The following is a 15,477-nucleotide window of genomic DNA, read 5'->3' on the forward strand; positions in this document are numbered from 1 at the left end:
TTTCTTTTTAAGAAGGAAACCACAAAATAAGAAGCTTAGTTATTTGATAAAGTCAGGGTAGTCTGAAGTCTCATTTTTCTCACCTGCAAAAGAGTTTCACATTAAATAACATCAAGTACTTTGAACACTTCAGATGGAAAGCACAGTAGTGCAGAATATCACTGGAAACACCTACTTTTGATTTGGGGTTTACAAACAGATTGCTCTATTATTTTTCGTACTGTATTACTCTTTTTAGAACATGTAATTGCATTGCTCTCTGTGATTTGATTATATGTAGTAGTGCCTAGAATAGCCTGGAGGCCTGATTTTATTGTAATTATTATGCACTCAAATCTTTATTGCAGGTATGAATGTATGAATATAACTTTCCCTGGATGTATCCATTTAATGGGTTTATTAATTTTATAGCTAATAACCATAATGTCCTTCAACAGACAAGATGTTCTGTGGGTTTTTGTTATCTGCAGTATAAAAAGATAAGTGGACAGCAGACTCCATTTCAGGCATTCATGTATTGTAAATAAGTTGTGTGAACAAGCTTGTAACACAGCTTGATATCTGAAGGATTTGTATTTTTGATCTCCTAACTTCATACTGGATAGACCAAATGACTGTACACAACTTATTACCTTACGAAATCAGACTTCAACGTGTTAAGTATTCAGCCTAATTCTGTTTGTTCCTGATGGTGGGTTGCTTTTCAGTTGGAAAAGCATTATTCTCTGTGCTTCAAACAATAAATAAATAAATAATTAAATGCCGTAAGTGTCATTCACCTAGCCTTAGGTAGCTCTAAGTGTCTATATATCACACAGGAGTGTTATAGGACTAGAACTGGGCTCAGTGATGTTTCAGACTAGTTTCACCTTCATCCTCTTACAATAAAGAGCAATAGTACAACATACAACCACAGAACAGAAGGTATACCAAAAGACAAAGCAATGGCTTACAGTATTTTTATAAGTAATGAAGTTTAGCAGGTGTAGCAGTATTCTTTAAGAAAATTACTCATCAAGTTAAGTTAAAGCCAACATAAATTATGTTTTATTAGTTTGGCTCACTGCAGTAGTGTCAGCTATTGGTAGTCTGCAAAAATGACCTTGATACAAAGTTCAAAATACCCCATTATATGCACAGAATTAAACCAATTCAGGTATATTACATTTTAAATGATCACACTTAACATGGTACTGAACTAGCTTCTTTTTCAAATGGACACATTATGACAACCTTGAAATATATTCACAGTAATAGTTTTTTTTATTATGTAATTTAACATAATTTATGCTTATAAGGTGTCCTTCATACAAGTATATTAAAAAAATGCAGTCAACAGTAACTGGAAGTAAAGCCAGTAGCATGCAAGCACAGCAATGCAAAATGATGGTTTTAAGATTATATTCCACATAGGAGAATGGTGTTCTCTAAGAAGAAATGGGAAAAGTCAAGACTACATCTGATGAGATATTAGATAACACATGAACAATGAAGAGGACATATGAACCATATTATGTTCATTGTGAGTTCTAAAAACATTTCCTTCCAAGACAACCACAGAGTCAAAAAAGTTAATACAGAACATTAATAACATAAAGTTAATACAGAACATTAAAAAAGTGGAAGCAGAAAGAGCAGAATGTCTCTTCTCTTTCCTCTACACTTGTGTCTCTCAGTGGACACTAGTGATAATCCAGAAGTTGAGCTGAGGCCCCTTTCTTGTCCAGTAGCTTCCTAAATGGAAGTAAGGATAATCAAAATGAGAGCTAAACCTAGTTACTTCCTCAGAAGAAAAAATATGCTATCAAACTACACCAGTGAATTATTAAAAAACAGTATTATTCTTTCTCTAAGTGTTCTCAGAAGAAATTATAGCTGACTGCTACAACGTTGTGCTTTCCAAGTATGAAATATGACCCCACAAAATGATATGAACTACAAGCAGAGACAGGCAGATGACTTTCTCTTTAACTCAGAGAATACTGAATCAACTGAGCCTCTGAAAAGAAACATTTAAGAGATGTAACTGTCGATTTCACCTATATTTGTGGTGGTTTCAAAGTGATGGCTGCCTAAACCACCACACCTCTCTCTAACTCTCCCTTCCCAAAGGAACAGTGGAACAAAAATACAATTTAAAAGGTATCAAGTCTTGAGATAAGGACTGGGAGATCAATCAACAATTACCGTCAAGGGCAAAACAGACTCAGTGTAGGGAGATTAATGTATTGTACTGCCTATCATTAGCAGACAAGAGCAGTGAGAAACTAAAAGCAAACTACAAACAGCTTCCCCCACACCATCCATCCTTTTCTGTGTCCTCCCGCGGGGCAGCGCAGAAGAACCAGGAATGGGGGTTGAGGTCAGTCCCTAATGCTTCATCAGCTACTGCTCCTTCATGGTCATTTTTCCCCTGCTCCACTGTGGGGTTCTGCTCACAGGATGCTGTTCTTCCTGAAGTGATCCTTTCTGGGCTTCTCACAAACTGCATTTCTTCAAAAGCTGTTCCAATATGTGTCTGTAGCACAGGGTCCATCTGCAAATTACTCATATCCATATGACTGAAGTGGACTGCTTGTCACAGTGAAGGCTTATACACACACAGGGCCCATCATACTACTGCCATTATAAATAATGTAGATACTCATATAGGTTGCAGTGATGTGTAAAATGGAAATCCACTGCAGGCGAGGGAAGAATTTGGAACTGATAGGGCTTTATACAAAGAAGCTCAAGTCAGAAGTGAAAACAGTGCAGAATTAGGCAAATTAAGTTTAAAAACTCCTACAACCACCTCCTCCAGATCCATCCTTGTACTTTCTCATGGGAAATTCTGTGCCTCATTAAATGTACCTATCATCCAGCTTCAGTCAGGTCTGTCTTCATAGTAATAAAGAGCACAGTAGCCTGCACTAGTTAGCAATTCTATGTACCAGTTGAAAGTGCAAGCTTCTATGATCAGACTGTTATAATTTCTGCCTGTTTCTCCTTGAATTAAGGTTATTTTTGAAAAAACTTATCTTTTCCACATTTCTTTCTGGCTACAGAAGATGTAATTGTAATCTTTGTGCAATGCCATTTGTAGGATAAATTTATTTTACAAATTTGCATGTTAAATGCCTTACTAGTAAAAGCATCTTTCCAAGACAGCGTGTTTATGCTTCCATTTGTGCTTAAATTTGAATGCTAAAGCAAAACCAAGTGAAAAAGCAGATGATTTTAGATCTTTATATCTTAAGTCAAATACGAATTGCTTATTTTAATTATTGACTGAGCCTTCTTATTGGGAGTTGGGGACGTGGGGGAACAACTATAAGAAATTGCAGGTTATTGTTATTTTACACTCACGCTGTCTCCTCCACAGCTTGTAGCCAGGACTATGTACACTTTTGAAGATCATGATCTCTAATGCACTGAGTACTGTCTCTGCAACCCGCCAATTACATCTAATGAAGTGTATTTAATTAGTCTTATATTTGTGTTACTTTACTTGGGTGATATCTGTGTTGCGAGTATGCTTTCTGTCTGTAAAAAGGAGAGTGTCACTACCAAAGGGTGCCTTTGTTGCAATTTGAGATTCTGTTAGTTTAACTTTAAGCCATGTTCTGATATTTACTGCCAGATTATTTTGACATAAGAAATTTCTTGAAAGATTTTAGGTTTGATGCATAAATTTTACATATGTATACCTATGACCACCAAGATTGTGCTCTGCCATGCTAACACCCATGTTTAGAAGCCCATCCTGTACACATCCACTAAAACACTGTCCCACCCTCATTTCCCAAAGTCCCAATCTTCTCTTCACGTTTCACCTTCCCATAGTTGCAGTCTCCCAGTTTCGTCACTTCTTACCTAACAAATTTGCTGCAGCCAATTACTGGGTGACTCCAAGCCCATGGAGCTGGAGTAGGGACAGGCAAAACAAAGCTGCCCATGAGCAACTTGGGGTTAAGAGAAGGAGGTGTGCTTGCTATAGGAAGAAAACAACAAAACAGTATGTTTCAAAATAAATAAATAAATAAATAAATAAATAAATAAAATCAGAAGACATGGCCTTGTGGACATTTTTCATAAAAGTCTGACCTTAAACTCTGTAGTTTTCACCATTGTATTTGTTTTCTTCTTATTGTTATAGGGTGTTAATGTATGAAAGAAAGAGCAAATATAACAAGAAAATAAGAACAATAATTTATTCAAAAATGCTACATGGTCTAACAATCCCTTCTTCCTACAGATCTGTGCTGGGGGTTCTTTTGAAGAATTTTCAGAAACTGTCTATTGTCCCAGTGTGTAGGTCATAATCCTACTGTGATTAAAATATATATATATAATAATAATAATAAGTACGCTGCTAGCCTGTGGATAAAACTCATAATGTGCTCAAGGGATGTTATAGTTACCTCATAAGTAAGTAAGTGGTACTGGGTGCAGGCACTCAGGCAGCACTAGGGGCCTGCCGGGCCGCTCCATGAGGCAAAGCCGGGGCTGCCCCATGCCGGCTCCAGTGGCCCCACCACAGGGCCCGGCCGAGCCCCTCGGCCACGGGTGGGCTCCTCGGGGAGAGCGGAGCTCAGCAAGGGCCAAACGCTGCCTGGCAGTGAGGAAAGGAGTGCGAGAAGCAGCCCTGCGAGCAGCCAGGGCAGGAGGTGCTCCAGGCGCCCAGCAGAGCTTGCCCTGCAGCCCCTGGAGAGCCCAGTCTGGAGCAGGGGAGAGGTGTGAGGAGGCAGGGGCGGCACAGCGGAGCTGCTGGGGGTGACCGCAGCCCTGCTCCCCAACCCCTGCACCGCTTGGGAACCTGGGGAAGGTAGGAGTCCAAGGAGGGAAGGGGTGGGGGGGAGAGCTGGGGAAGCCTGGGGAAGAAAGAGGCAAAAGTGATGTTTTAGGTTTTGAGTTTGTTTCTCCCTGTCCAGATCTATTTTAACTGGCAATAACTTAAATTACTTTTCCACAACTTGAATCTGTTTTGCCTGCAAGTGATATCCCTGTGTTTATCTGACCATATGAGTTTTTTATTCAATTTTCTTGCCCATTATGTTGAGGAAGGGGAGTGAAAGTGACTGCTTAGGTGTCTGGCAGACAGCCAAGGTCAAGCCACTATTAAGATTTTTCCAAGTATAGAATCTGTACTGTCAGTGACACATAGCCTCCTGGTTCTTAGTATATGTTAGAGAAGTTATGTTTGAATTAATTCAAAATTAAAGAGCAACACAAAGTATGAAGCATTCCAAAGTCAACAGAAAAAAAAATAAAATTAAGAAAAAAGTAAATATTTGAGCTGGATTGGGGAGAGGATGGTGAGGAGAAAGGAGCCAAAGTCTGACTATAAAATGGAACTGAAAATAACAAGGAATGAACTCCAGGCTCTGCGCAGTGCTGGCTGACCTGCTTCAGTCCTCAGGCTTGTTCCCCTCTAAAAATCAAAGCTACATATAAACATCTCTCATCAGTTGAAACCCCATCCACCTTGTATGAAAACATGTCCATAACAAAGTAAGTGGTAAAAACTTGCTTCAGTTCTTGGGTGTGATTCCTGAAAACTGAAGTCCAGCTATACTGATGTATGGAACTTATGCCTATAAAATGTAAACGTTGTTGTTGGGGTGTGTTTCTTCCTTTTAGCAGAAGCTGCCTACCTTTATGTCAGCTATTCATAAATAATCAATCCAGATATTCTTCATGTACAGTGGGCTGGATACCAAAAGATACCCAGTCTATTTTTCCTTTTACATCTTATTCTTTCCTGCTGTCCTTCCTTATTTCCCTGTCATCTGATGCACTAAGTGGTGTGTAAAAGACTGTGCACAAAGGCAGTGAACAACAATTCAAACTCTAACCTCTTGAAATCCTCTGTGCTGGATGGTCTTGCTATATCCTTAAAGGTTAAGCTGTGATTGTTTTATGTGGCCCAGCTAGGAATCATACCACACATCCACAACTACACAAAACTGAATTAAACAGTCTTGAATAAAAAAGAGTCAAAGTTGTTTATTTCTTTTTTTTATTGTTATATTTTTATTTATTTTTATTTTTAAGAAATATGGGTCAACATATTGTGATGATTATTGCCAGTGAGGTTCAACATCTTCTCTTTGTACCTTTTAGGCACAATATTCCATTGTGTCTTACTAGTTTGCAGTCTGATTACAGTAAATTACTGAAAGGCTTCAAAAGAAGGTATGCACAGTTTTTCTCAGCTGGGAGACCAGAGAAAGTGAAGATGAATAAAATTGTAACAACAACATTAAAAAAATAAAATAAATCTACGTAGAAGATGTTTTTCTTATAGCACTAAACAAAGAACATCTCTGTCCTCAGTAGAAAATTACTCTTCATTTTTCTCATAAGTGTTTTCAAGCAATTGCTTTTTCAGAAGGGAATCGAGATTGTTCAAATATTTTCATGAAAATGCTCTATATTTTGATCCCACAATTTATTATGTTTTGAATTTTGATTAAAATTCTATTGAAAAACTTCTCCAAGCAAAATATGCTTTTGACACTGATTTACATACATATTCCATTGTGGTGGTTTGACCTTGTTTGGGTGCCACATGCCCAATCAAACCACTCTCATCTCCCATCCTCAACAAGACAGAGGGAGAAAATAAGATGAAAATCTCGTGACAAGATAGGGACAGTGAGATCGCTCACCAATTAGAGTCACAGACAAAACAGCCTTGAACTTTCAAAAATTAATTTAGTGCAAATTAGAGCAGGATAGTAAGAAACACAAACAAAACTACAACCACCATCCCCCTTCTTCCCAGGCTCAACTTCACCCTGGACTCCTCTACTTCCTATCTTTGGCATGGCACATGGGGAACGGGGGTTGCAATCAGTTTGTAATCATCTCTGCATTTCATAATTATCTCCTTTCTCTTCACACTTCTCCCCTGCTCTAGGATGGAGTCCTTCCCACAGGACACAGACCTTCACAAACTGCTTCAGCATCGGTCTGTTCCACGGGGTACAGTCCTTTGGGAACAGACTGCTCCAGCACGGGTTCCCATGGGCCACAGTGCCTACCAGAAGACCTGCTCCAGCATGGGCTCCTCTCCATGGGCCATAGTTTCTTCCAGGAGCCTCCTCCTGTGTGTGCTTTCCATGGGCTGCATCTTCATTAAGGTCAGATCCGCCTCTTACGATATGTTTTCTTACATCATTATTTTATATTGTGTTATTTTATATAATTTCTTAACATCTCAATATATCTTGTATGCATAACTAGGAAATAATATGATCTGGAAAGTGGAAAGTATTTCAAACAGCTCTAAATAATTTCAATTAAAACAATAATTAAAACAAAGAAACAGAATATGTCTACTATATGCATGTGATTACTATTGGCCTGTAGTAATATGAAAAAGTGAATTCTCCTTTTGACAAGTTTAATAATTACTATAGCAACTCAAATAGAGAAATTATTTTTTCCTCCAGTTTTGAACAGCTCATTAAGTTTTTCTTCTCCCCTCAAACTCTACATTTCTGTAAAATTTTGTTCTGTATGAAACAAGTATTTTAATAATGAATTTTGAATTTTGTCACTAGTCAGGAAGAAGCGGTATTTCTTTTCTGTAAACGACACTAGGAAGCCTCATTTAACATAAGCTTTTCATTCTGTATGAAAGACAAGATCATATATTATATTTGCCACAAATTAGTGTAAGCCAGAAATGAATAATAAATACATGCCTTAATTAGAGAGCTTTTGGAGTCAGGCTCCTCCAATTTGGAACAGTGGCTTCAAACTTTTCTTACTGTTGAAGAAATTGCTTTGCAGAAAACCCTACTACAAGAAACACATGAAATTATGTTAAACCAGTGACAAGGATGTGAAAATGAATAGATAAATAAAAATAATTCCATACATGTTCACCATAGCTATAACCCTTGTTTTAATTACACTGATGAATTATTAGTTTTTGATTATTATTATTTTTTCCCCTGAAGAAAATAATGCTTCCTCCAGAAAAGGGAATTGAGCTTTACCTGGTTTAATCTTTCTACTACACTGAACGTACAGTCTGCAACATGAGTTTTGAGTGACTAATCACCCTGGAGAGCAAGACAGGTTCTTGGCACATTTAACTTAAAATACTACTCTGAACTACCCTGTGTATGAGCTTGGCTGGGATGATTAGTAGCTAACTTGGGGACTTCCAGTTGGTACTATGAATAACCGTCTTCAATTAACTCTTCAGCCTGAAGACATGAATACATACTAAACCCCAAAAACTTTCTTGAAAAAAAATGTCTGAAGTTTACATAAAATCTAAATGTTACCTATAAATTAGCTGCAAATTGAACACTGTTTAAATTCTTAGCCGTGCTCTGTCAAAATTACTGAACCCCATGTGTCCTGGCCTGCAGCCAGCCTCAGGCCTCAGGTGCCCAAAACAGAAGGCCTACAAGGGCCTTCCTCTTCCAGTCCTCTGAGGAAGATTTCTGTGTTAGGAGGGTGGTGGCTGCTGCTGGTGAAACGATATTCCAGCAGAGATGAAGGGAGGAGGTTGGTGGCAGGTTTTCTTCTCCCCTTTTCTCAGCACAGCAGGGGCTGTGGAGCCCGGCTGCCCTCTTTGCCCTACTAAAAGGCACCTTCTACCCATGTCACTTTGCAGGGCTGTTCCTAGCAGGGCCAGGGGCTCAGGTTAAGCAAGAGTTGCTCCAGACCTGGCTGACAGTTTTAGCCATGACCAGATGCTGCTGCTGGAGACTCTTAAATGCACCTTGAATGATTCAGAGCCCCAAGAAGGGTCTACCTAAGTCTTCCTGCATAGTGAGCTCTCCAGTACAACTGAAAGACAAATGTAACACAAATAAAATTGAACTTCAGCCTCTTAAACAGAAAAATAGGAACTAAGTGGGACTTTCATCCTGTAGCCTCAACAAGCAGTCATCAGTCTAAGTTGCTTTCACGCTTGCTTCCAAATACCTCAATGACTTTCCACACCACAGCAAGCTGCATGCCACTCCCCTCACTATCAGTATACTCAGCCCTTCAGCCTCCCTGCAGTGACACCAGCCACCCACCTAAGGAAGACCTCCCCTACCTCTGAGATCAACTCCATCCTAGGATGCACAACACAAAAATAAAAAATAAGAACAATGCTGTGCCTTCTAGGCAAAATAACACCTGTCTGCCATTTTAGCTCATGTTGATCCGCAAAACCCAGTTTTCCTGAGGAAAACTCAGAATTGCAGAAGGGAAATGACACGTCTCAGGAATATTGCCTGACACCCTCCATCTGGAGTTTAATACAGTTTCAGTCCATCCCTTTTGCCTCTTTCAGCAAGTAGTAATGTTTTATTTCCAGTATAAATAAAAAAGTATGGATATATTTGCATGGAACAAATCAGTTGGTGATCTCTAAGAAACTGGTGAGCTTGTTCTTTGTGTGGTTTCTGTGCTCTTTTCTTTCATATCTGCATCTATGAGAGGAAATTATGACACAAACTCATCCCAAGCAAATGATTTTCAGAAGTTGAAGAACCAATAAGAACATTTCAGTTTATGTGCCTCTTTGTTATAGTTTTATCTCTTCATCTCAAAACTATGGACTATAACATTTTCCTATTTTACTTATCCTCAAAGAGAAGACTAACTTTCTTTTCTTTCTTTCTTTTTTTTTTTTTCTTCAGATTTTACCAGTAATGAAAGTTTTTTTTTTTTTTTTTTCTGGTGTAGAAACTGTTAAATAGGTGCAGTATAGCAGAGATTATGTTTAATAACTCAAATTTTAAACATTAAAAAAATAAGTGAGTTTCTGAAAGAGATGACTGTTTTTACACTTTAAATAAACACACACATTTCAATCCTACTGCTCAATGTGCCACACAGTAGCGATCAAAGATCATTTTGGAACTGTCTACAGCTAGAAATAGATGACATTATATAAACCAGTCCAAATCAGTCTTATACAATAGTATTCTGCTAGTATAACTCATCCAATGAAAATAACTAAATGCTTTGACTTAAATCCTTTGATCTAAATCCATTTAAAAATTAAATCCTATATAGTTAAAATATCATGAGCTTTTTTGTCTCGTTACCTCTCTTCTTGGTCTAAATACTATCACTGCAAAAAACAGATTTCCATAATAGCATGAACAAGATATTTTAAACTATTTAAAGAATTCCCAAGCCTTGTTTCCTGGCTTGCAAGAAGACAGAACTGTAATGATTTGAAATATATGGTATCTCCATTGTAGTACAAGGAACAATTATAAAAATAAAATGGCGATTGCGAGCATCATTTAAGCAATGTCATTGACACAGTTACTGGACTTTACAGTTTTTCATCTGAGACTGAATATTTTAAGTAATACCAAGAGTTACAAATTCATTATTTTGATTTAATAATAACCAACAGAAGGTTTCAGTCCTATCTTTAAAGCGTTATTCCATCCAAACCATTCTCAAAACAAAAAGCATGTCAAACTAATGAGTATTTACTGAGCAATTTTGCATCTCACATTTTTGCTCTATCATATCTACAAAAAAAAAAAAAAGGCATTTGGCATTCTCAAAGAAAGAAATATTCCTTTATGATAAATTCTTTTGTTCTTACAATACTAGTCAACCAATCACAATTCAGATCAACCATCTTTTAAGCCAAAATCTTAAGAGAAAATCTTACTCTGTAACTTTTTCAAAACGACGTACATAAAATATTCAAAAATAATCCAATATAAAATATTCAATACTATGAGGCTATGTTTGTTTTGCCACACCTTCACAGAAAGCAACGGCAAGTATTGTGTGTGAATTCTAGGACTAATTCTGACTCTGTGATCCAGTTGCAGAAATTATTTGGTCATACAGATAAATGAGCTAGTTTTAAATCAGCAAGTTCAAGTAGCAGTAGCAGCCTAGTTATGACTGCACAGTTTAGTTAAGGATCATTTACCCTACCAACATAATACGCAGCTGCAGTGTAAGTGTGCTATAACTATCTTTATTCTACACTTTACTTTTTCCTTGCAAGTATTGGAAATAAGAGGGGTAAATGATGGTAGATACTTTTAACATTTGCAAGGTATGCTGAAACTTTTCTCAAGGAGTCCCCGAGAGACTGACAAGATAGAATTGTTTCCAGCAGGTGAAATTCTGATAAAGATGTAATGAAACTACATCCATATCATTAGTTTTTTCAAGGCTTTTCAAGACTATGCAACTCAAGTAAAATCTGAGCGAGACGGAATACAGAAAGCTGTTTCAAACTCCTACTGATGATACTGATGATATTTTGAGAAAAAGAATGCATCCTCTTACTTTTCGCTTATTATATTTAAGCAAGAAGAGTTGTCAAAATATCATCACTTGCTGCATGCTATTGAAATGCTTGTTAGACACTGGTTCCAAGCGTGTGCCTGTAAAGTCTTCTAATAATAGCAAAACATTCCTATCACTTATGATGTTAAGTCCACTGTGATACAAATGTCATACTAAATTATAAAACTTTCTGTACTAGTATTGGAACTATCATTATAGCAGATTTGACAATTTCTGCAACTGCTTTGACCATTTATTTTGTATATTATGATGTTACTACTGTTCCTAGAAAAAAAAGAAAAAAGTTTTTCTTAAACAGTTCAACTACAACTGAATATTTGAAGACATTTCTTTATCCAAAATTAGTGGTGGAAAACTAGTGTTGAGAGCAGATCCTCTAGACATGCTGTTAGCTCTCCTACAGTCCCTGGAGTCCAGCCTAGGCAGCCACACAAAGCTTTTTCTTTTTGGAGGTTACCAAAGAATCTTGTCACTACTTCCTTTTCTTCAATCTGGAGAATCACACAATCACAGAATCATCTAGGTTGCAAGAGACCTCCAAGGTCACCTAGTCCAACCTCTGACCTAACACTAACAAGTCCTCCACTAAACCATATCACTAAGGGCTACATCTAAACGTCTTTTAAAGACCTCCAGGGATGGTAACTCAACCACTTCCCTGGGCAGCCCATTCCAATGCCCAACAACCCTTTCAGTAAAGAAGTTCTTCCTAATATCTGACCTAAACCTCCCCTGGCGCAACTTTAGCCCATTCCCCCTCGTCCTGTCACCAGGCACGTGGGAGAATAGACCACCCCCACCTCGCTACAGCCTCCTTTAAGGTACCTGTAGTGTGATAAGGTCGCCCCCGAGCCTTCTCTTTTCCAGACTGAAGAACCCCAGCTCCCTCAGCCGCCCCTCATAAGACTTGTTCTCCAGACCCCTCACCAGCTTCGTTGCCCTTCTCTGGACTCGCTCGAGCACCTCCATGTCCTTCTTGTAGCGAGGGGCCCAAAACTGAACACAGTACTCGAAATAGACCACAGGCAGTTGGGAAAAGAAGATAAATAGTTATCCATCATTTTTCAATGAGGAAAACCAAACAAGAGCAATTAGGCATTCTTACCGAAGCATAGCTAAATCCATATTTACAGATGGATTTACCTAAATGAATCTAGGAAGGTGTCTCTCAACTCAGCAAGAAGTGTGCAAGAAAGCCTTACTAATAGACTTAACAGAAGACATATTCTTATCACTCTAACACTATGATATCAATCAGCTTATATTGATTTTTATTAGTTAAGGCTTTGGTATTTGTCATATAGAATTTCAGTCCTGGACTTGCCTATTACAAATATTAATGTAGATAAAAATGAATTTTTGTGGATTCTTTACAGCTACTAAGAGAGGAAAATTTGGAAAGGCTTCTCAATCTAAAATTAATAGCACCCATTAAAAGTGTATTGTTTTTTCTGTAATTACAGCTGTGGGGTAGGAGAGGGTTGCTATACATCATGATGCCAGTATATTGTAAGGCGAAACCAATAAAACAAGCTATTGCTGATTTAATCATGGGGGATATTTCCTTTCTCTCTCAATTTCCATTTCCATCAAATCCTGCATGAATCACTGCTCAAATGTTTGCTCTTAGTTTTAGTAAAGGTGATCCAGCATTGACAAAACATGTTAAATAGAGTCAAATTTCATCAAAAGATAGAATGTATTATGGTCAGGATCAGTAAAAATAGATAGAATACATTAGCAATTGTGTGCACTGTAGGAGGAGTGAAAGTAGAGTCACAACATAAGATACCTAACCTGATTTTAAACCAGGAATCTCTTGACAAACACATGTAGGCTGTGCCTGCTAATCTTACTTGCTAAATCTTTGAGCATGTAGAATGCATCCAAATTAGTATTAAGATGGTTCCAAACACCCCTATAGCCCTACCTGATGTTGCCCTTCCATCTGTCATTCAGCTTTCTAAATAGTTTTGCAGTTTTTAGGTGATAGAATTAAAGAGGGAATAAGAAAGTCAGGTAGGAAACAAAAAAAAAAATACTTATAGACATGTAACTTCAGTAGTCATTAGGTTTTAACTCCATGCTGCTGAAGTTAATGAAAATAAACTCTTTTCATTTTGCCATTTTTGATTTGTGTTGTTGCTGTGTCATCGTTCCGGACTTCATGGTATTAGCAAATACAATATTGTGCAGTCCCTGCGGTAGCGGGAACAACTATCTCAAATCTATAAGATTCCTTTCCCTTTTCATTCTCAACTGTGAAAGCAGATTGCTCCATCATGCATCATTAAGCTACATATCCTAGAAGTACATTCAATTTTTTCATGGGATCCCAGATGTAGATCCCAGTTTTGTGTTGCTGACAAACACAGATAGAAATAGTTGCCATATTTCCAGTGGGTGGAAAATTACTCCATTGTTCCTATAACACATTACATCATCATTAAATGTCCAATTTGTACAAGTTTTAAGATGATTATTTTTGTTCCTGTGTCCTTTTTTTTTTTTCTGTGAAAATAAATAATCAGTTGTTAGTTTGCAAAAATACAGAAATTGTTGCAGAAATAATTGCAGTGTTGCTGGCAGTGAAGATGCATGAAATTTCTTTACTTTGCAGAATAAATGAAATAAACGTATTACATTAACTTGCTGGGATGGCATGCTGCTAGGCATTTCTTCTCAAAGAAAGAACTTCTCAGAAGTCAAGTTCTAAGCTTCCTTTCAGTTACCCACCATATTCTAACATGGTGGCAAACAGAAATAAGAAATATATAGATATGGAAGTGTGTGTCTCTCATGTAAGAAACTGGGTAAGCGCTAGTCACAAACTCTTTGGAAACCAGAAAAATAGCTCATACGCCTATGAAATATATAGTGGCAAATATTGCTGATAACTGCTGTTAGCAAGGCGGATAAAAGATCGGACCACTGATCAAGCCTGAGTACATCTTGCTGCATACGACATGTTCTTTTTGGTAGAACGTATTTTCTATCCTCGTACAATAAAAAAAAAACAACAAAAACAACAACAACAAAAAAAAAAACACAAAAAAAACTAACAATACTGCTCAAATGGCATTTAAAAAGCTATAAAGAAATAAATTGCATTTTAAATGACCATTAAGAAGCATTACAGATTGCAAGATCAATTCTGCAGCTGAGAAGAGGAATGAAATCCTGCCACTAGGCCCATCCAAAATTGAACTATGAAATGGGCTGGAAAATATACTGCTGAACCCTTTCCCAATAGGAAAATATAATAAATCAATGAAAATATTTAGGTAATTAAACTTTTACAATCTGAAGTAAGAAAAAGAATGTACTTTCTCATAAACAATGAGCAGTGCATTGCAATTTGTTGATGAAGTAATCAAAAGCAAAATACTAGTGTTTCTGCCTGGATTCTTCATTTTCCTGTGTGTATCTATCCTTAAGAGAAGATCTATCACTTTGCTCTCAGTATGAGATGAACTTTTATCTCATACGTACAGAAGAGCTGCTCAGAAGTTTTGTGAATGAATGCCTTTTCTATTCAAAACTACCAACTCATCAAAAATTACAATTTCAGGAAAATGGGGCTATTGCTAAAATTTGGAGCAAGATAAAAATTGTTTACATAAGATTAATCATCGTTGCAAAATTTTTTGAATTAAATATTTCTAATTTTCATTTTTTGTTATTTAATAAACATGCTCTCAAATCAAGAAGTTTTGATGCCTTCATTTTATATCTTCATGTTGGCAAAAGGAAATATTCAGATGATTTTTTTCCCAGAATATATTTTCAAGAGAAATGTTCCTCAATCCTCTTTTTAAACAGTGAAGAAATATAATACTTGCTACAAAACAAAGAATGCATTCTTCTCTTTCTTTCTTGTTCGTATATGCACGTTTGTGCTACATCTAGCCTATATGTTGCCTTATAATTTAACCAAATTGGGGAGAACATGATAGAACAAATGACTCCTGTTTTCCTGTGTATTTGTTACCTTCCTAATCTGTGTTTTCCCCCCAAGTATGCTGCAATGAACCTAGCTCTCCTCATCAAATTGGGCTTTAGGACAGAATAATCTGCCACGAGGCTGAGCCAAATGGCCTGCTGCTTGCCTGCCGCTGAACCAACTACTAACCACCTGTCTTTCCCTCTTTGGGGCACCCCAGTTCAGATATGTTTCCATAT

The 15,477-nt window shown here is 37.3% G+C and overlaps 1 protein-coding gene and 1 long non-coding RNA gene across 2 annotated transcripts in view; one reads left to right on the forward strand and one right to left on the reverse strand.

Annotated features, from left to right (window-relative positions):
• Positions 1-15,477, reverse strand: part of CNTNAP2 (contactin associated protein 2) — a 1,164,016-nt gene that overhangs the window by 981,768 nt on the left and 166,771 nt on the right. The gene's annotated exons all lie outside the window — the stretch shown is intronic.
• Positions 2,675-15,477, forward strand: part of LOC125180172 (uncharacterized) — a 45,923-nt gene continuing 33,120 nt past the window's right edge. Inside the window, exons 1-2 of the long non-coding RNA XR_010829319.1 lie at positions 2,675-4,807; positions 6,905-7,127. This is a non-coding gene — a long non-coding RNA (uncharacterized lncRNA). The remainder of the gene's footprint in view (positions 4,808-6,904; positions 7,128-15,477) is intronic.

The sequence above is a fragment of the Anser cygnoides genome, chromosome 2 (genome assembly GCF_040182565.1).
Source record: "Anser cygnoides isolate HZ-2024a breed goose chromosome 2, Taihu_goose_T2T_genome, whole genome shotgun sequence".
NCBI lineage: Eukaryota > Metazoa > Chordata > Aves > Anseriformes > Anatidae > Anser > Anser cygnoides.